This window comes from Manacus candei, unplaced genomic scaffold (assembly GCF_025592945.1).
Source record: "Manacus candei isolate 608988 ecotype Guabito, Panama unplaced genomic scaffold, ASM2559294v1 h1tg000009l, whole genome shotgun sequence".
Classification (NCBI taxonomy): domain Eukaryota; kingdom Metazoa; phylum Chordata; class Aves; order Passeriformes; family Pipridae; genus Manacus; species Manacus candei.
In genome coordinates, this window is record NW_026138057.1 from 7582501 (window position 1) to 7605755 (window position 23255).

Genomic DNA, 23255 nt, shown 5'->3' on the forward strand with positions numbered 1-23255 from the left:
ATTGTCTGAACAGCATGCAAGCATAAGATATGAAATAAAAGGATGATTGACTTGAAAGGGTGCAGAAGCATTAAAAGAGAGACAGGAAACTGAGACTGAGGGCCCATGATGTTATGCATCTTTTATGAAGAGACTAAAGCAAAAATGTCTCATGAAATAAATCTGCTTTTGAAAAGGGTGTGAAGGAGAGGGAAAAAAAAAAAGGCTACCCAACAGAAAAGGTGTATTGTTCAAACAGGTATGACCTTCGATGGGATTGTTCATTTGTCAGGGCAACCAGGCTGGTGAAAGCAGCAGTGAAAATGGCACAGCTGTAACTGCTGTGCTGTGAGGGTAGGGGGGAGGCCAGGCTTGGAAAGAAAGCTGATACCTTTCACTAGGCCACATGACATAGGAATAAATTAACAAGTCTTAACTTAGAGTAAGCCAGTCTATGCTTATGTAATGTAGGACACTTTGAAATCCTCTACTTCCTGGAAGTTAATGGCATTTCTTCAGTCCTTCAGTTTATCCTATAAGATAAACTGATTTTGCTGTTGTTGTCCTGAGTCACTTCATGCAAAAGCATCACCTCTTTCTTGCTTATTTCAAGGTTTGAATTTTTGGGGGTTTGGGGAGTTTTTTTTGGGGGGGTGTTGTACTTTTGTCTTTTGGGGTTTTTTTTTGTTTAAATGGCTAAAAAATAGTCATCCTAGAATAGAATGGACACAAAAGACCTTAGGTGTTATCGGGTACACATTCCACCATTTAAACAAACGAGGAGAAAGGTAGTTAATGCTGGCAGTTAACATAATCACCAGGTGTTCTGCAATTGTGAAGAGATCTGTAATTCTCTTCAGCTTCAGAGTTCTCTGTACTCTTCCTTTGTTTCTCTCCCAGCACCACCTTTAATAACAGATTAGAACATAATTTTGGTTTTACATTTAGTGACACTGAAAACACGGGTTTTTTCTAGCCAAAGTTTTATCTCTGAATAGAATATCTGAGAGTATGAATATTTTTTCACAGGTGAAATGCAGCCTACTCTTAGACACACTTTTTCACTTTCAGTATTTATATGATTCAAAATCTGGTTCAAAAATAAGTTGTTCTGGGCTGGATTCTAGGCTGGACTGGGCTGGGTAAAGCTTTTTATATGAGGAATTCTGAACCCCGCATAGAAATTTACTTAAGTAAATACAAAGAGTAGAGGATTTCGGACAATTAGATAAATAACTCAGTTGAATGGAGCAGTCAACATTCCAAATGCCTGCCAATAGCAGAACTATTGCTGAGCTCTCAGTTCTGAGAAGTAAGCTCAAGACTGAGCTGGTTTAGGTTATCCCCTCACTAACCTGCACTAGAACCCTTGCCCCCTAGTAATTTAATTTGTTGCTAAGTGGCATTCAGAGTTACTTATGTTCAGTATCCTCAAGGCAGATTTTCTCTCACAGTGTCTAACAAACTCTGAAGCAGTCCCTGGTAATCAGACTGGAACAGTCATTATTATGAGATGTGATGCTCTGGCTATCCAGGCCCTCATATAGTTCAATGACTTTGTGTTGTTGTTTGTCTTTTTAGTCTTTTCCAGTCCTGGTAAAGTATCTAGTGGTTTCATGGCCACCAACAAGAACTGGTTTTGAATGCATTTATGAGTTATACCTTCTTCTGAAAACTCCCTTGGCCATATTTCATGTAACTGAGTCATGTAACTACACCCTCCCAGCAGAAGAGGAAAGATCTGTAGTTAAGTTTGTGAGCCAGGTGCTGCAGACTGAGGTTTAATTCATATTTAATTGCAGAGTGAACATTCAGAAGTCCTTCTCTTTTCTCTCTTTTATAAACATGAATTGCAAATAATTTACTTCCCTTTAATGGAATGCAGGAAAAACTACAGTAGCATTTTTGCAATGTTTGCATATAAATGAAGCTAAATATACAAGTATCACAGTCAAATGGACAGGTGGGACCTGCTATATCAGACAATTAAACAAGCTTTTCTAGTCAAGTGATCCATTCAGTGTCATGTGGAAGGTTTTTGGACCTTCAGATAAAGACTATTCATGGCACAAAAGATCTAAGTTCTGAAAATGTTTGTGAATCCCTGATTGATGTAGCATTCAACTTTGAGTTGGCATATTATAAAGGCTATCATAATAAAAAAAAAAATAATAATGAATACAGGGAAAATCCCTACCTAGTTCCAAATACTAATTTTTGGCATAAAGACTGGCTTATTTACTTAATTAATTAGCAATCAAAACTGTGTAAGCTGTAGATATGCTAATTTCCAGTGATATAAAAACTGAATTCCTAAATTTTTACTTAGAATTATAGTACACATTTTTCTAGAGCATATAATTTGTTTACATTCAGGTTTTCCAAATGCCCCCCTTGCTCAAACGTTATCAATTGGTTTACTGTGCTTCTTAACAATCTGTATTTCTTTCTTAAGCAAAAGATATATAATATGACTCCGGGATTGTGGCCTCCCAAATCATTCATTGTAAAATGACTATGTGGGTCTATTCCTCCCAAAGAATGTTTTTGTGTTTTATTATTTTAATAAGAAGAATTGGTTTTCAAGATCTCTTTCACATCTGTAGCACAGCACAGAGACCCAGGTCTATTCTCTGGACTAATCCTGACCTGCCATTCACACCCAGAGGGGTGTAAAACAGATGCCTGCTCATTGAGAATTTATAGGAGCTGCTTTTAACACATAGATTTAATTGATAACTTTGAAGCTAGAGAGTCATAAGCAGTGTAAGGTAAGCATTAGATTTACTGGCCAAATGCATGGAATTCTCTACAAGCAATGCACAAATTGCAAGACCTGAATAATAGGTAGTATGAGTAGTGGAGGAGTAAGAAAGTAAGAGAAATTTGGTAGTAGAAAAAAATAAGATGTGAGGTAAAGGATTAAGGAATCTAGAATAAGCAAAGAAAGCAATGACAGAAACTATTAGAGACAAAATTGGAATAGATAAGAACCAAAGAAAGAAGAGTAGAAACTGAGTGGCACTAAACGTTTAAGAAACAGGAGAATAGAGAAAAGAAAAGATAGGAAAGAAAGAAAGATAGGAAAGAAAGAAAGAAAGAAAGAAAGAAAGAAAGAAAGAAAGAAAGAAAGAAAGAAAGAAAGATAGGAAAGAAAGAAAGAAAGAAAGAAAGAAAGAAAGAAAGAAAGAAAGAAAGAAAGATAGGAAAGAAAGAAAGAAAGAAAGAAAGAAAGAAAGAAAGAAAGAAAGAAAGAAAGAAAGAAAGAAAGAAAGAAAGAAAGAAAGAAAGAAAGAAAGAAAGAAAGAAAGAAAGAAAGAAAGAAAGAAAGAAAGAAAGAAAGAAAGAAAGAAAGAAAGAAAGAAAGAAAGAAAGAAAGAAAGAAAGAAAGAAAGAAAGAAAGAAAGAAAGAAAGAAAGAAAGAAAGAAAGAAAGAAAACATTTAATAGGCTCAAAGAGGCCAGTGGTTGGACACTTAATCAAACACTGAGTTGGAAGAAGCCAGTTAAGTCACAGCCATCTCAGAAAATCCAGACACTCTTCAGGATATTTGAGATAGAAGCTAATTAATGTCATGTCATTCTTGACAAAAAACATACAGTTTCCTTGTAAAGTAGGGAAACTGAAGAATTGTGGGTGGATGGGAATTAAAGAGTAGGGCTGGAATAAACATTTGTCAGATGTCAATGACAGTACATTCAGTACCTGAAGAATCACAGAATCAATCAGGTTGGAAAAGACCTCTGAGATCACCGAGTGCAACCCACGAGCCAACACCACCCTGGAATATCTAATTGGATCCTCATGAGTTTGCTAGCATTTAACAATATATATTTCATTACTTTGAAAGACTTATTATTAAGTAAGGCTCCCAAGGATCATCTCTTTCTTATCCTAGCTGTTGAATATGTCATTAATTTCTTTAGATTTGGACACCTCTACAGCTTTAGTACAAAGAGAGGTTTTAGCACTGTCTTATGGCTAAAAGTAAATGAATATAGGATGTTCTTAAGAATGTGAAATGCTGCATGCTCTTAGAGCTCATAAAAGTATAACCCAGCTGTTTTCTCATGCATTGTGTCTGAACACTTCTGAACTTCATGGTAGTTTCAGGAGTCAAAGCACTTGATGACTAGACAAATATTAGAAATCAGTGTCTTATCAAATATATCAAAAGCTGTTCTTAGTGCCATAATTCATTCTTTGTCCAGTTCTATTTTAAACAGGGTGCTTCTCAAAAAGGAAAAATCAAACAGGTTTCTATGCCTTGGCTCTCCTCAGCACAGAAGAATTTACATAAGAACCACCTTGAATATTTACCTTAAATCCACAAGTTGCTTTAGTTTATTCAGGCTCTTTTGAGACTTAATTACTTTTAGTGTCTCTTGACTTTATACAGCCCATAGAGGGGAAAAAAGACATTCTCAGAGTGAAAAAGCATAATTTTGTCCTGGATGGTTAACATATATATGGTAAATTACTCTGAGGATAGACTTTCATTAGCAGATAGGTACCTATGCACATACATAAATACAAATATATAAACACAAAATTGCTCATGTAAGTCAGAAAAGCTGCAATATGGAGCATCTCTAAAGAGGCATAAACCTCTTTAAAGCTCTTTAAAGAGGCATGGATGAACCTCTTCAAATTTTTAACAGTCAGTCAAGGAATTAAGTAAAGAACACACTGGACCTGACTTACCTACAAAATGGGCCTCCAAATAGCTATTCTCTATTGCATTGGAAGCTCTTTGGTATTTCCTCATCTTTAAATTAAAGGCATTTCTCCTTGTCCACGTTCAGTTTGTAGATACTACAGAACCAACTACAATTAAGTTAATTAGATTGGAGATTTTAAAGTTATTTCCAGAAGATATTTATTTTATGTGTTAAAATGAAAACAAAACAAAACAAATCTTGGGGTTTATCACTTCTTGGGTTTTAAATATTTGAACGATGTAAAACTGGAATGAAATAAAATGAAAACAAACCTCTGACTACAAGCCAAACAACCAAAAAACCAGGAGTTAGGAAAATGAAACACATGGACAACAGCTAATTGTTGTTCTGCTAGTATTTCAGGTGAGATGACAATCAAAAGTGAGCTAATTAAGCCTTTTCAAAACATAGTTTTACTTTCTTGTTCATTTACTCTTATTTATTCATAGAGTATCTCTAGCTGGAAGGACCCATGGGGATCATTGAGTCCATGCTTATGTAAAAGAGGAATTAACATTATTCTTCAACACTGTAAAAATACACACACATGCACAGTTTGAAGACGATTCCTCTCTCGAATAAAAAAACCTAAGTAAATAGAAATCATTTTTAGCAGTTGCTGTAGAATTTCTCTCACCTGGCAAACGCAAAGAATGATCAATCAAACCCTCTCCCTCAAGACACCAATTTCAGTGTAATGCTCACAGCTTTTGAAGACCTGGTCTGCTTGGTTAGTTGTGAGACTCATTTCCAGCTTCTCACAGACTTTGTTTTCTCTCTAAGGCAGTAATTTTATGTTTCTAGTCAAATCACACAAGAGCATTACTTGTTTCCCTCTTCTGTTTCAGTATTAAACACTCTCACAACGCTGAAAGTGGGCATGTTTGTGTAAATACTCCTGGAAAGTGAGGAAACTGCAGATAAGTGAAAGCAGCCAAATGACAGCAGCAGGGAAAGAAGAAAAAGCTATTAGTGCATTAATTAATTTTTACCTTTGGCATTTAGTGCTTCTGATTAATGGCTTTCCTGTAGGCTGCTATTTTCCTCTCAGATATTAACATGCAAAACATGTGGCACATAAGAATAAAGTGTTACTGCTATTTATGTGCGTCCGAAATCCCCAAGATATCAGGGGTTCAGCCAAAATGCAGACAAATAAAACAGTTAATTTTTTTGGCATATATTTCTTCTTAGGAAAAAGGACAGCTCCTTAGCACACTTGCATCTCTGAAGTTTAAATTTAAGAACAAAAATACGTCTTGTTTCCTATCACCTGTGTGTATTCCACAGGTGGCAAGTTCTGCTACAGCCTGTGGTGTGCTGGGGAAACCTGTAAAATATCCCAGAAGTTTAGAGCAGGAGGGAGCTGAACTGTGCTCTGTTCTGGGCTCCTCAGTATGGGAGACACCTGGATACTCTGGAGAGTTCAACAAAGGGCCACAAACCTGATTAAGGGACTGGAGCAGCTCCCATGAGGAAAGGCTGAGAAAGCTGGGACTGCTTTGCCCAGGGAAGAGGAGGCTTTATATGCATTAAAAAGCACATTTAATGTATATAAATAGTTGAAGGGGTGCAAAGATGACACAGTCAGGCTCTTTTCAGGGATACTCAGGGACAAGACTAGAGGCAACGGGCACAAAAATGAAAGGCAGGAGGTGCCATCTGAACATCACAAAGCACTTTTTCCTTGTGAGGGGGATTGAGCACTGGCACAGGCTGCTCAGGGAGGCTGTGGAGCCTCCATGCTTGGAGACATCCAAACACAGATGTTTCCCATTGCAATTTGGATAAAATTGCTGGTACAAAATATAATTCTTGTATCTATACTGATAATATATAAATCATTCCCACTAGACATTTGTTCTTTTTTTTCATATCTTGGCCGTATTCTCAGTTCAAAGATGCTGTTTTCCACTCTAGAGGACACCAGTCTCACTGCTTCTCTTCCATCTACAATTCTTTCTCAAATCCTTCCTCATATTTATCTCCCAATGTACACTCTCTATCCCCTCCTTTTTTTTTTCCAGATCTGATTTTTTTAACTGAAAAATCAAAAGGATATATTCTTCTCCCATTATTTTGTTCTTCTGTAACATATCACTACCTCCTGCATTTCTGAGGCTGAAATTTCTGACCAGTTTTTGATCTAATCTTCCCAAACTTAAGTTATGACTTTTTCTATTTATACTTGACCTTTTTTCCTAACAATATTTTAATTCTCCTATTATAAAGAATCTAACACTGTCAGAATCCATTCTCTCTTGGTACTCATCACATTCATACTCCTTAAATTCATTATCTGAAATGCCTATTTCTTTCCATTGTAGACCCTCTCCTTTCATGAGATAAAGGGTACTGGAAAATGTTGCCCAGGTCTACAATCACCTTTTCTTGACTAATTATCAATTTTACTGTTCAACATTCATCCTCCTCGATCTGCTGCTTGATTGTAGTCATTAAATTCTTCAAAATCTTATATTCAGACATTTTAGATTCCCCAGTCAAACTGACCAACTCCTTTCAGACTGTCTGGAGGGGGAAACCTATTCTTACACCTCTAGATCAAATGTGAGGCTCCTTAAGCCATTCTGTCATTGTTTCCTCACATTGCATTTCTCTCTATCTTTAATGCAGAGGAAAATATGAGGGGTTTTGGGGTAGCTTACTTAACTTACCCATCTCTAACAAGACCAACTTGCTATATTTAGTATTATTCATCTATATGATATCTATGTGTAATGTTGTATATATTATATAAAGTGCTATAAGTTACTAAAGTTACTATTAATTAACACTTTCAATGCTCCAAAGATCCTGTTTCCTCACTTCAGGGATACTTTTCTTCCCCCTTTTCTTTCCTGCTCTTCCCCACTACACCAAAATGAAAAGTTTAGTTCTCATGCCTGACAGCCTTTGCTGTATCAGTGCAATAATTAAAGGAAGGTTAAGAGGATAAAGAATTGTGATAAAAATAACCTGTGGTGTGCCTATAGCATAGCACACTGAGGAATGACACATACAGGCCTGCAAGCCTGTCTGTTCCTGAAAGTTCTGCTTAAATTTGGAATGCCAATACCATAATGTAACACAGTGAGAGAAAGGAGGGTGAGCATTTCAGTGCCCTCTATTCTCTAATCCACTGAGATTCTTTTTTTTTTTTAATTCTGAGATTTTTATTCTGAAAACAAACTATTTGGAGCTCAGATGGTTAAAAACAACAACAAACTTATTAATCATGCACAATTCTAACCATTAACTCTTATGAATACAAGGTTTTTTTTTCTACCAGGCAAACTACAGTATCAGGGCAGATAAATCTAGTTACCAGCAGCCTTTTCCCTTGAAGATTAGTTAATCATTAACCATGTACATTAAAGGAATACCTTCACATAATAGAGCCAGAAAAGAATGACATGTTTTTAATGTCAAATTATTTCAATCTAAAATCAGGCTGATGCAATCTATTTTTAATTTACCATTTAGGGTAAGACACCACAGAAAAGTTTGCAAATCGTGTCAAAAAAGGGAAACAAGGAGACTTTTCAGCCCACGTACTTTTCTACCCAACTTCTGTAAATAGTTTCTCTTTTCAGCATGCCTGGAACTTCACAGAAATATAGGCAGGGTATAGAGAATGTCACATGGCAGATACTAATTGTTACGATTAAGGTCTAACAAGCAACCTTCCCTGCTGTGCTGAGAATGTCTCTGACTTTTGATCCTGACATCTGTGTCTTACAAGAATTTCACTCGGCTCTGACATTCCTTCTGATGTTGATCCAGGAATTAATGGATTGTGAAAAAGCTGGCAGGATATCATTTAAAAAATAGAATTCTTGGTGTACAACTGATGAAAAGGTATCAGAATCCACATACTTTGTGTCTGATACCAATGCACTGTGTCTATATGCAAGCTGTTTGTGTGAAGTGATATCTCAAAATAAAGGGCAAACCACAAGATTTAGGAGGATGCAAGAGCTCCCTGTTATGCTCATTTACAGAATTGCTATTGTACACCTTCAGCATGTTACAGGATGAAAATTATCAATGGTTTAGACCAATTCTGTGTAAAGGAGACTCCATTGTTTAAATCCCTACCAGCAAAACATATTATGATTCATTCTGATTTAATTTAAACCTTTCATAAGAAGCTTTTCAGAGAACAGAATCAAGGAAATCAATATAAATTATGAAAGAGGTTTGTGACATATGTTGTGTGATCACCTTGACACCATTTCATGTATTTAAACTGGTTTGTGCTACAATAATTTCAGGTTTAAAGGATCCATGAGGAAAAAAAAAAAAAACAACAAAAACTTTAAAACATTTAATATCAAAAGTTAACTGAGACTTTTTGATCTAGGTGTGTTTAAGACTGAAGCATTACATACAGAATTGAAATTTTACACATCAGGGAATATTGCCTTGTACTTCATGGTTCTGGATAATTACTAGATGCCAGTGGATAACTTAAACATAGCTTAGAGTCACTGACATTAATGTGTGACAGGCAGCATTAAAGAATGTATTTAGGAATCTTAAATGAAAAAGTTGAGTGATATTTGTAAAAAAAAAAGAAAAAAAAAAAAACAAACAAAAATAAAATTCAGGATTATCATGACAGGAAAGAAGAAGCACCCTCTTTAAACTAAAGCCAAAAATGTTTCTCAGCGTGAAATAAAAAGAAATGAAAAGAACTATGAAAGTAAGAATTCAACAGGTTAAAAAGAAACTAAATTCACTTGTCATTTATTGTCAATTATAACTCAAAATTAAGAATATATGGTTTAACTACCTGCTTAAGCAAGTCAACCAAATTTCAAATCACACACTGACATCATGACTAAGTTAAATTTCTGGCATCTGCATCTGTATTCCAGTGGTTTAGAGGCTTTAACAAAACTTCTTGACACCCTATGGCATATTTTGACTCAAGTCCAGACCCAAATGCTATTAATAAAAAAATTTAATTAATGAAATTAACAGTACAGACTACCTATAGTTAGTTAGCCACCCATGCCCAATATACAAACATTGCAAGTACTTGGTTTAGGGAACATAAAATCATTCAAAATAAGTAACATATAAACAGAGTCAATTTATAAGAAGCCAATTTATATCTCAGATATGTGAAATAATATAATAATATAATCTCAATATGTGAAAAAGGTTGGTGACTTGCAAGTTGCACTTTACCAGTGCTTATTCCAACTCTGCTGTTGTTCAGCTGCATAGAATTTCCAAACCTCTAAGAAGAATACCAGATTTCTAGTAAGATCCAAATAAACATCTTAAACATTTATAACATTAATAGTACATCTAGAGAATCCATTAATATTTTGTTTAAACTATATGATTAAAGACATCATGTGATTACTGTTTGGTTTTAAGGGAAATATCCATGCTTTTAAGCACTAATATTTTTATTATTTATGTTCAATGCCATTTAAATTTACTGTTGTATTTTTCTTCAAGAGTTCTAGAATGCATTTAACAAATGAAAGAGTAAACAGTACACAAATGAGGACATTAAACAACAAAGAAGCAAAAACCTCGAGTGAATAGTTAAAGAGAAAAGGCTGGATCACATTTAAGATGAGGAAAAACAAAAGGCAAAGCTTGTAAAATCTGAAAAAGTAAGGTAGGGGTGTGAAAGCGTGATGTGTGACAGGTGGGGTAAAATGAGACAGTTGGGAGGAAAGAAATAAATTTGAAGAGCACAAATTAGACAAGACATTCATTTTAAGCCCTAACAGGCTGGATCTCATCGTTGTCATCAGACAGGAAATGTCAGAGCTGGCACATTTGGGTTTTTTATGCTTTTTAGTTGTTTTTTTAAAAAAAGTCTGTGTCTTACAATACATAAAAAGTCTATTTGCTTTAAAGAAAAACACCTCTCAATTTGTTCCCATTTTGTCTCCTACTCAATCTTTAACCAACTTCAGTTCTATTATATTGGAAACTACAGTAATTATAAGGTTTAATACTCCCATTATATTTTGAGTTATTTTATTTAATACCTGAATAGGAGTTGAATTCTTTAGAATAACTAAACTTTGCACTTGTAACACTACAGGTGGATTTCTGGAGGAGGTGAGTGTTGTATAGGATGACACGTAGTAAGGGTTATTTCACAAATACAAAAAAATCCTCATTCTAAAGTTCAGAATTTTTTTAAGGCATGGAGATATCCTTTCCAAAATATATGACCAAAATAATTATGTCAAAAACAAGCATTTAAATTCATTTTCCAGTTAATGGAAAGGGACACAGCTTTTTTAAAATAGGTTTTATCAAATTTCTAGAAAGGATATTTGGGACCTGAAAATAATGGCACTGTATAGAATATGTTACCAACCCCCTGTGAATATGAACATTTAATTAGTCTGTGGTTCTTGTGTCAATTCATAAAAAAAAAATAATCCTTGTGCACTGCAACATAATCTCAAGGTTAAATTCAAATGAAGTGGAATACTGCCAGGCAGGAAGGTGCATATAGTAACTGCAATTCTTATTAATTCAGTATCTTTAGAATAGTTTTATTTATAACTGAAATAATCCCTCGAACTTTTCAGTTTAAAAAGTTTATTTCAGAGTTTATATGAAAACAAAGTATCTCCACACTGAGGGAATGGATCCTACCTCCTGTACAGTTTAGATCTGTATACTGTCTATGAGGCATCCCATTGTCTAAACTCTTCCATCAATTTAATCCATAAATTAACAAATACACAACAAGGTATAGTATATTTAGAAAAGATAGCAAAACATTCAGCTGGAAAATATGTTCATTTTCTTACAATTTATATTTCTCATTATCATCTTTATATGGTTTTAGTGAAAACCAGATAGAAGGAATGTGGAAGTAGAGATTTTGGATATTACATGTAGGAGGTAAATGATGACAGAAGAGCAAGGCAGGGAAGGATCAGATAAGGGATTTAGAACAGACACAACATGTCAAACTAACAGTACACCCACACTTATTTCCAGCAGTGAATGGATGTTCAGAAAAAAAAACCCAAACCAAAGAGTTCAGGTACAGAGTGGTGCCATCCACTCTCTGACAGACAGATTTCCAAATGCAGGGATTAAATTCAGACCATCAAGTTTAAAAGCCATCAGTAGACTTGACCCATCCACCATGAAGATTTCTAATTCCTAATCTCCTCTGCTTTAGTTTAAATAAATGTCTTGTCAGTCACAGGCCTTTACTTCAGGCCATTTCCACATTTTAGAGAAAAATGTAGCAAATAAAAATTGGTCAAGCTTTACCAAACTTCTCTCTACTTCCATAAAAGAACTGATGCCATCATTCTTCAAACCTTGCCAGGTGTGCTTGTCTTGAAAGGTTTTAAACACTGCCAGGGAGTTCTGTTATTAAATTTACCTTGGAAGCACAGTGGGTTAATAGTTTGTATTCACAGAAAAAGTAACATAAATAAGCAAATCTATTCTACTCTGTATAGAGATTATGAATCTGTAAACTTTTTACTGTCACATTACATCAAGAAAAGTCAGTAGAATTAAAGAAAGAAAACACCAAGCCCTGTGTAATACTACACTTCTGTGTGATTTCTATAGATACACATGTACTATTTCATCTTGCTTTTCTCTGAAAACTAATTAAAATAGCCACTGTATAAAACTAGATTTCATATTCTTAGAATAATTAACAGTCTATTCTGTTTTCTCTCAATGTGTTTCCATTTTTATTTACCTCTCTTCAGATTACAAAATGTAGGCATGTGCTGTTATTCTCATCTGAGAGGAAGAGTGGCTTGCCCAAAAGGCAGCTTGTGTCATAAGAAACCAACAATCCCACTCAATTTTCCCAAATCACGTGCTGCAGGCCTTAACATAAACATATTCTGGGCCTCCTTCACTTAAAATCTTTCAAATATTGTTCACTGTTGTCTCAATGATGTCTTAATTATAATCTTTGCTACAATCATCCCCTTCTTTCTTCCCTGTACCTTCCTCCCCTTGCCTTGCATCAAGGATACTTTCACAGCTCAACAGCTGCCCCAGCTGCCAACAAAAAGCCTTCAAGAACTGTCACGACCAGAAATGCAGGAATTTCTGTGCTCTGTCCACTACTCTTCCTCTCCTGAAACTCTTTTCTCCCTGTTCACACAAAAGGAATGGGCAAAGTGCTCTTTGCTGCAGGGTTTGGTTCTCCACCCAGCAGGTCCTGGCCTGAGGAGGGCTGGAGGATCTGTTGTGTTCTGGCTGATTGATGCACAGGTTTTACAGGTGATTTTACAGGTGCAATTTACTGACCAGCTATGTTTTAGTCCACAAAATGACAAGGTAAAAGGTGTTATATAGCCTCTCCTAAGATGCCAGATAACAAAAACACCAGGGAATTTCTTTAGGTAAAAGAAGTCATATATAGATGTTTTAGAAAGATATCAAAACTACATGCAATTTTTTGACTGATAAATGAAGAACATCTGGCAATAAGTTTTTTCAAAAGTTAATGATCTGGTGATTAAAAAAGAGTTCTTATTTTCTATTTGACTTTTTATCCCTTCACAATGCATTTTTATGCCTTTGCCTGCCACATCACAGAATATTCCACAGTGAGATATTTCAGCTTTGAAATTTATTCAGGTATTCTTGATTAGTTTTTTTCTAAGTGGTGCACTAATTGAAATTCTCTGGTATTTTTGAACTAAAAACAAACAAACCCCCACAAAAAAATCCAAGTAAAGATCCATATACACACAAAAAAATCTGAAAACAAAAATTAATCAAAAAAACCACAACCAAAACCAGAATGGGGGCAGATCTGGAGAACAGGGTCTTAGAACTGCTGAATATACACAAAAAGCAATGGACTTTGAAGACTTTCAGCACATCTACAAAACAAGTCTATTTAAAAAACAGAGATAGTTGACACCATAAAGTATATTTGAAACCTCAAGAAATGCCATAGCAACAATACTGTGGGACTCAGCTGAGAAGCTGTAGCTGTAAGAGCCAGTCTCTGTTGACAGAATGAACACTCAGGTCCATGAGCTTCTCATCAACTGAAAACTGGGGAATTCTTGTAGCTGGGTCAGATATCAAAATAATGGAAGAATCCTCTCTAATCCGAGCCATCAAAATAATATTTTTTGTTTCAAGTCCAGCTCTACAATGCCTTGAGATTTTGAGGTATTATCTGGAGCCATTACACGGGATCCTTTCAAAAGAAAAAGTCAGACCTACTGCATAAATGGCTGGGATGGGCCACATCTTGACCAAGTCCCTTTGGTGAAACCATCTGATAAAGCAACTGTTTCCTTTACCTTCTCTGTAAGAGGCTGGAGTATGCCTGGATACTCAGCAACAATGCAAACATCAGAGGGTTATCGATGTTATTCTCAGGAAATTCAAAACACAGCACTGTACCAGCTTCCAAGAAAACTGAGACAACACTGTAAAGTGGAGTGACAACCCAAGAAGCACGTGGAGGATATGCTCCAAAAATAAGAGATTGTGATCAGTGCTAGTTTTTGAGTTGTACACTCTGCATGGCATGACCAAAAATACAAACTTTTTCAACTATTTCTTCTTTCTGGCCTGGTATCTCCACCATTATATCCACCCCCCCCAAAGAAGTAGGGTCTTACTGGGGCTCCCTGCCGAGAGGCGCTGTCGGTGGGTTGTTTTCTGTCCACCGGGTGTGCAGCCTTGTGTGCTGTAACTGGGGAAGGACAGACAAAGTGCAGGGAGTTCTAAAGCCCATGTTGCAAGGGTCCCTAGGGAACCACTGCCAGCTGGCAGAGGCTACAGCAATGCAGGGGCCTGGGGCTACGTGGAAAATCAAAGAGCTGGAACCATCTCCCTGACAGCCCCACGGTGTAAACTGGGTACACAGAAGAATCCAGGTCTTTGTGTGCATGAGGGAGAAGATCAGTGTTTATACCATTTCATGAAAGATTTTACCTGTCAATACATTAAATAAGGTAAAAGCCATACCATAAAGTGAAAGGGGTACAGTATTTAAGTACTGTATTTGACTGAGACCTCTCAGATGATCTGATGGCTGGAAAAAAACTGCTTGTCTCTCAGCAGATTCGTATGATTTAGAGAATCCAGTGGATTGAGGGATTCCTAACCAGGCACACATTAGTGACTTAATTTGCCTGCAGACAGAAGGGAGTAGAGCTTTTCAAACTTCACCACCATTTGTGGTGCATTTGTTGCATTCACAGAGAGTGCAAATGCACAGTGCTTTAAAATTAATACTACTTTGTCTTGAATTAACAAGATGAGGATTTTAACTTCCCACAGCATCTTATAAAACCAACACATATGATAGATCTGAACACTTGCAGAAGCTACTAAGTGCCTTTTCCCAGGCATTCAGAGTGGAAGCCAAGATAAGGATTGTAAACTTAAGCCAGGACAAGAAACACAGAGCCCAGCATTCACTGGATGTGATCGTTCAGTCGAAGGATCAGCTGTTACCATGCCATGTTCCTGAACAACAGAGCACTTCCACTTTTCAGTGTCTCTTCTTATCAGATGTTTCCAGTAAAATAACTGTAAAAATTCTGCCTATCTCCTCACCTATAAAGGTATTTGACTCCTTTATACCTTTACATCATTCTGGTGGTGCTGTTGTGACAATGAGCTGCAGTGTCACCAGCCCTTGGCCTCCCAGAGCTACCCTTGGTTAATCTGAGTTTTACAAGTAGCACTTAAGCACAACCAGAATTTAACTTCTAGGAGCAAAATAGCTTCCATATTAAGAAACCAAATTAATACATTTAAATCATTTTAGGAACAGAAGAAAAAGACTAAAGGATCCTTATAAAGATTGCTGTTGGATGTAGCTAGAATGGATTTAATAATAGATATATACATGAATTAAAAAATATGAGTATTATAAAACTCCACTGACATTCTTATTAATATAAAAATATTATAATTTAGAATTAAATTTAAGATTGAAAGTACTTTATTCTAATGAATAACACAATACATGCTAACAAGATTATTAGAATGACCATGTCATTGAAGGGTTAATGACTCCAGTTATGGTAGAAATTTAAATATCATGGGGAGGCACCTCCTGACCCAGCCATCACTGAGAATTATGCAGATTCAAATGGGAGCCACACAGGCTTTGATTTCCCCCAAGGATTGATGAACAAGTACAAAATAATAGAAAGTGACAGGAAGCAGATGACTGAGGTCTAATTTAATGTCATTCTAAAAGACAATATACCTTAAATTGGCCTTAGGAAAATTATGGGTTACAAACAAGAGAACAGAAACATGCACTTTTTCATTTTAGTTCACTAATTTAAAAAGTAATCCTTTGAACAAATGAACAGTGAAACAATAGTCATTTGGCAATGAAAAATTGCCAAACTTAAGTGGGCGTACTTTGTTTGCATAATTTGCAATTTAATGGAAAAGGCTGTAATCTTAAGAGGAGAACACTATTAAACAAAATAATGAAATGATCTGAAGAATTTTATGCAAATATTAAATTAAGACTGCTATGAAGACAAAGAATAGTTCCTAAATAGTATGATAAAATGCAATGAGTATATGCTCGGGAAAAGTTTGCCATTTTATTAAAGGATTAGCTACACATGCACCTTTCTAGAAATAAAAAATCTCTTCTGTAATGGTTTTTCTAAGAATAAAGCCAGAATATTTTACTGCTTTTAATTAGTAAGTGGCCTTCTACAATCCAAAGTTAAGAATAAGCCACACTTCAGTCCAAATTTCCCAGATTTCAGTACATGCTACATGCAACATGCATTTACATTATTTCCCATTACAGTAATTATAAATACCAACATTTGAACAATCCGAAACAATTCCTTTTTATACCATAAATATTTGAGACATTTGTACAGAAGCAGCACTAGATATTTTTTTGACTTCAGAAATTATGCTATTTATCATGCATAATTTTTTTTCAGTTCTTTAACATCAATGAATAGAGGCATCCCTAATCAGGTATCTGCTCAGTAATTGTCTTAAATTCCCCACTGATTTTTTTCTCAGCTGGTATTTAAACATAGGGAATGAATTTTGATAAACAAGCATTCAAAACAAATTTCTATATATGGCATCAAATTAAATAGCTTAGAGATATAGGAGTTCGGAAAGGCTCCCTGTAATAGCAGATTTTCTCCAAATTTTCTCTAAAAATTGAAGGTTTATTAATTAATTTTTAAAAGGGTGAAATAGCTTTTTTTTTAGCATGTACAAATACTCTCTCTCACAAAGAAACACGACAGACTCCCTGGTCTGATTAAACCAGGAAAAAAGGAAAGTGCATTGCGCAAGTGCTCCATCTGCAACTCCGTCACATGGCAGACCTGGAGGCATCTCAACAGTGCTAACAGAACTGCCTCAGGAATCTACAGAGCAGCCAGATGCCAGCCCTGGAAAAATATGTAAAATTGCAGGAATATCTGCATCCTGGGACTGGCATTCAGAGAGAAGCCATAAGACCGGTCCGATGTTCAGGGCTGAACAGAAGCCCAATATTCGCATTTATTTTCATTACGTGTAGTGGGATTTTTCATGCAAGGATAAATTAAACAATACTGATAAAAAGTGTGTAGCCCCGAAAGTTATCTGAGAAAGAGCTACGTGTAGCCTTAGCCAGGCAGAAAATACACATTGTAAAATTCAAGCATATTACATTAAGGGTAAACCAAATGTGAGTTTGCGTTATTAAAGTTGTATGTGAAAAGGAGCTTTTAAGCAAATTTCTTCCCTTAGAAGAATACTGCAAGTATTTTACAAACTAAGTATAGCAATAATACATCTCTGCAAGATCAACAGAAGTAATTCTTTCCTAAAAAATCTATGTTTTATGTAAGTAGTGAATATGCTTTTCGATAGTAAATTGTGGCTGGAATCATCTTTATTTACACCTTTACTTAAAAGATGTCAAGTTCCCTACATATAAAAAACTTATATAATTTAGAAATAATGTAACTGCTATTGCCATTGGAAAACAGTCCCTTGATTGTTATATTTCCTGACATCAGGTTGTTTTCCTTCATGTAACGTCCATTGTTCAGTGACATTTGCAGTTATCTTCAAAACTGCATTTTCGTTTACATGACATAAGAAAGACATGGTCTTCATTTAAAGAAAACACAGAGAAAGAGGGGGAGGGGAGAGAATATATGATACTAAATATAGTAATAAAGGTTAGGCAAATGGTCTAGCAAATCTGAAGAGTTAAAATTTCAGCATAGAGTTTTTACAGACCTTCTTCAGTGAACATTTTCAGAGCATCCAATTCCTGCAAATTGTCCGAGCCCTTCACCTGGTTGAAGTGCTGACTACAACCCAGGAGAGCCAACCTGCCCAAGGCACTGGTGGGAACCAAGCAGCACAACACTTGATAAAGACTTGGATCACATGACAGCCTAAGAGTCACCTAAGAAAAAGGAGCTGGAAACTTTTTTAAATGGCATTTTCCTAACCAGAGCGTTAGGCTTGAGAATCTCCCTTGCCCTTTGTGGTGGAACATCACAGTTGGAGTCAGCAATCAGGGCTTCAAACAGTGCTAAAGAACTGCCTGTTTATAGACAAATCAGCACCTTATGAAGAAGAAAAACTGTTTAGGTCTTCCATCTCAATGCCAAAACCAGGACAAAATATAGGAGAACATATATTTCTAACTACCATCATTAAGGAATCAGTGAAAACAACTCTGACCTCTAAACAAGCAGCTACAAGACACACCTCTCAGTTTTACACTCTTCTGCTGAGCATGACTGCTTGCACACTTCATTTTCTACCAGCTGGAATTTCAGCAAAACAGAATACTATCATTCCCTCTATTATAACTGGAGTACCATATGTATAACACCTCCGTATTTGCAAGTCAAATTAAATACAAATGTACCACAAAGTAAAACAAAACTATTTCCAAAAACAAAGAGATAATTTTTGTAAGCAAACTCAGGAGAAAACAAAGTTTTGACAAAGTTCACAAGGAATCAAGAAACAAGGAGTGAAGAACAACTAAGTATAATTTTATTCTGAGCTTTTGAAGGATCTACACATGAAAGCTTGACCATATTATCAGACTCTTCCAAGTCTTTCCACATTTATCTTTTTAGATGGAATTTGTTCTTGTAAGTATAAATGCTGTATGGTTCCTGGTTGTTCTAGTTTTTTAAAGCCTTAATTCAATCTGGATTTTAATAAGGACTGCTGGCAGATAACAGCTATCTCAAATTTTATTTCCTGGCAGTTATTTGGAATTCTAAAGATATATTTCTCAATTATCAAAAAAAAATTTTGTCAATTATCTCAGCTATTGTCAATACTGGTGACCTGTTCCCTTGTTTACAGGCTTTGGAAGTGAATTTTCTGGATTTTGGGAGATATGTGATTAACCACAAAGCATTCAACAGACACCTGGTTGTCTATACAAAACTTGTTTCCAGAAAAGTCTGTTCTACTTTCAGTCTTGGCAGGGCAAAACCATGTTACTGCAGGCTTTACTCTGTCTGCTGTGAATTATCCAAATTCTTCTGTGAGATAATTGTCTCTTTCTGCAGAAACTAGTCCTTAGACCACATTCTGTACCTTTTAAAGAGTTAATGGTTATATCAAGGTCTTTGAGAATATTTTTCCTTCTGTGTGTCATTAAAGATTGGGAGAGCAGCTCATGAAATACTTTTTTTTTCCTAACTGAGGACCATTTTTTCCTTCTTCACATACCATTTCTTCCTTCTACATTTTCAAAGATGTCAAGATTAGTAGTGATCATGGACTGTAAGTAAGCTTTAATGCAAAAACATGGAGGTACTTACATTCTGGGACAGAGGTGTGCTTGTTAAACTATTGCTTACAGCCCAGTCTGGGAAGCAGGGTAGAATATACTTCTTATCTTAATACAACTAAATCATTTCTTGAAATACACCTGCATTTTGGGCTACCTGCACAAACAAGAACTGCCAGAATCCTGGTAACTGATAAAATTCCCCTTTCCTCCTGGCAGGCAACACCGGGACACTGCCAAAAATGATTGTGGGGAGATGTCCCCTTGACATGAGAGAGAAATGGTACACAGTCAACCATCCTGCTCTAGCAAGAGGTAAACATTTGGGTCTCTCCAAGTGGGCAAAGCAAGCTGAAGTTCAACCATTCTCCTGAAGTGCTTTGAAGATCACATTTGTGCTAAGAAGTAAATTTGTCTCTGAACCAGTGAACAGTTTGCAACTTTGACTGAGAGGCCAACTCAGGGTTGCAGTTAATTTACAGAATTAGATATATAATGCCCACACACATTCTGCTAGTTTGCCCAAAGGAATGGTACCTTTACTTTGAATAACTGCTGCCTTTAAGATCCGAGGTTATAAACTCGGAAAGCATCCCACTTACCTATAAATTATGTGAAATAGTTTTTTGTATAGAAGACACTAGAGCCTGACAACTTGACAGAGGGCATGGAACCCAGATGACTTAGCTGGATGAAGCAGCTGAGACGGCTCAGGGGAAAAAATCACAGTGAGGAATACTGGCAACCTGTTTCTTTGCTACAGTGGCAGAAAAAGATTCACAAGAACAGTGAACAGTCACTTCAGCTCATGGCACAGGATGCAATACATCTCGTAGCACACAGTTGTCTGCCTGTTGTCCAAACTGGGAGAGCTCTTCACAAGTCCAAGAAGGTAGGATTCCTGGTTTGACTGCTGAAAGAAGAACATATGACAAAAACAGAGGAGTGAAGATCCATCAGATGCCATTCAGACAATGAAATTCTCGAGCCACCGAGATAGAAAGGAATTCTGAACTTCTAAGAGGTCAGCGTGTCTGTGCCTGTGCAGAAGAGAATCTGCAGAGAAGATCAAGCTGAAAAAGAAACACAGGTTGGTGACCAGACCTGAATGGTGATGGGACACAGATGTTTATCACTAGTTCTGGGCAAAAGATTGCAGCTTATAAATCAGACCCGAGCACAACAGGGCTGCAGCTCTCTGAGCTGGCACAACAGAAATCTCCCATGTTCTGGATGCTCTTAAGAAAAGCCTTGGCTCAGTCAGCACAGTTTGGCAGTTCAGCACTTCACTGTTTTCGGTTGTACTAAGTTTAGTAAGGTGATTTCTCTATTTCTTAGTGTAAGGGTTATGAAAAGAATTATTCAGCAAGACAAAGAGAAAGATTTAGGATTTAGTGTCATTTTCTAGAGAATAAGTTTAGCAGTAATTTATTTTAATGTCCTTGGAAACTGCAAGTGACCACAAATTGAGAAGACACTTTTGATCTTCATCCCTTATATATTCAAAATAAAAACAAATTAGTTTTATTTTTAAACGGAAATATTTATGTTTTAATATTGAATTTAAGTAATCAAGATTCAAAACAATAAACACAGCAGATTATTAAAACAGAAAAAGAATGTAAACATGTTTAAAAGCTCTTTGGAAAAAATGGTCAAATTTTAAAGTATATAATAGTAGTCTTCTAAATTTTCATAAAATTACACTATGAGGTACAGGAAACTATATTTGAGTGACATATAATAAATCAAGTGCATGCACTATAAACAGGCCCAGTCTTCTTGGATCTTTTAGAGAATATAGGAATAATTTATTTTTTTAAAGTGTATTGAAATAAAACCATAACATGAAACCAGCATCTTTGAGAAATGCTCAACATCACAATGTTTGATCTTTACAGACTTAAGGTCCTCATGTTAAACCTATTTAGGTAAAGTTTATGAAATGTGAAGAACCCACACTGAATATTTCAGGACTTAGTTATTTAGAATAATTGAAAAAACAAACTAGCCTTTGCAAGTCTGAAGCAAGCCAAACTAAAAAGAGAGAAATAAAGCAAATAAAACCTTCAATTTCATCTTTTTGAGTATTTTTTCTTACATGCAGCTTTTAAGCCAGTAAATAATTGCTTTTGAGAGGTTCTAACAATTAAAGAATAACATTGATTAATTAGGAAAGAATGTGAAGAATACTAATCAATCCTTAAGACAGTTTTTCTTCTCCCATCTCAGTCCTTTTCGTCCCCCCCAAACAATGTGTTTTCTATACTGTTCAGATTCCTTTAAAAAACATTCATATTCTTGTCCATTCAGACAAAACTCTCTTGGTGAGCATTGTTTTGGGAGGAGTGGGTGGCAGGCAGGGGGCACAGGATGTTGAGAGAACAGATAGGATGTCAGGTGAAGATGGAATGCTGTGCCCTCTCTAACCAGCTGAAGGCTCTGCATGATTGTTTTCTTACAAATAATACCTGTGGGTGTTGAAACAGTTCAGGGAATCTATCAAACCTACCCTTTCACTCTGCTGTTGTAACTCCATAAAATTTATTCTCATTTCAAAAGAATCTCAGCAATAATACCTGTAGGTGGTTGAGTAATTTAGAGAAAAATCTGTCAAACCTACTTCCACTGACTTTAGCAATAGAATTCTGTAATTACTCTCAAAGTTGCAAAATGCAATGATTTATTTTCAGTATGTTCAGGAAGTTCTAAACTGAGCTTTTGTTTTTCAGTTTAGCAACTTCTAACAACCTTAGTGGAAGATCTAACTCAACGAGTAAACCTAATAATTGTGCAGCATTTCGTTTAACTCACAACGAGGAAAAAAAGGCAGGGCTGCATGTAGGTAACAGACAGGACACTACTGCAAGTATAGTCCCATCTTCACATGGGCAGATAGTCCACATTTAACTTTTTTTCTACATAACTCCAAGAGGATACATCAGGAACTAAGCTGGATTCAATCCTATCTGTGTAATAATACATGGGTTTACAGATTATTTATGAACAATATAACTGAAGACCTCTGTCTCCTGACTAACAGATATACTTTGTATTTCTTAAGTCAGAAATCTAGAACAAAATTGAAAACTCATAAATTTACTACAAGCCTAGTTATACTAGAAGAATCTCTCGGTGCCCCCAGACTCAGGCACACATTCAATTTACTCTGTTTAACAACCCCCCCTTTGTCAACTGATCTGGTTGAGGGAACATTTATTCACTTTGGGTCCATGGCAAATGTGATGCAATTTGACCTTGCACAATCCCCAAGGAAAGACAGATAGTCTGAGATTACCTGAAATAATCTCAGTGTGCATAAAGACAGATAAAATACAGGAACATTATCATCTGTCTGACACATCCTTAGAACCTGGACCCAGATGATCAAAATTATTTTACATGCCATCAAAGTCAAACAAAGGGAGTCTTAGCTAAGTCTTAAGACTTTCGAGTCCATGAACTTTAAATGCTAAAAAAAAATCAAATTCATAGTTCAGTGCAGAGACACATCTCTTGCACGGGCATTTTCTGGTAATCCAATGAGAAGACCGATAATAAAAAGCAAAGTAACAAATTTCTTTTCCTTTTCCCTCCCTGTCCTCACCAAAGAATCCATGTCCTATTTGGATTCACCTAATTATGCAGGAGGACCTCAGCACATCACATCTTCAAAAGGTGAACTGGTTTGTGGCCAGCGAGGCTTCATCACATATGAGTGGCAAATGCACTGGGCAAAGATGTTGGACCCTGCTATAATTAAAACTTCATTAGTCCCAAATGGT

The 23255-nt window shown here is 36.0% G+C and overlaps 1 long non-coding RNA gene across 2 annotated transcripts in view; it reads right to left on the bottom strand.

Moving 5' to 3' along the window:
- The window catches only part of LOC127466249 (uncharacterized), a 78455-nt gene that overhangs the window by 12568 nt on the left and 42632 nt on the right, over positions 1–23255 (bottom strand). The window contains exon 7 of one of the 2 annotated variants that reach the window (XR_007902663.1): positions 20111–20383. The exons of the other annotated variant lie outside the window; for it this stretch is intronic. This is a non-coding gene — a long non-coding RNA (uncharacterized LOC127466249). Of the gene's footprint in view, positions 1–20110; positions 20384–23255 lie in introns of those variants that run through there. 2 annotated transcript variants of the gene reach the window in all.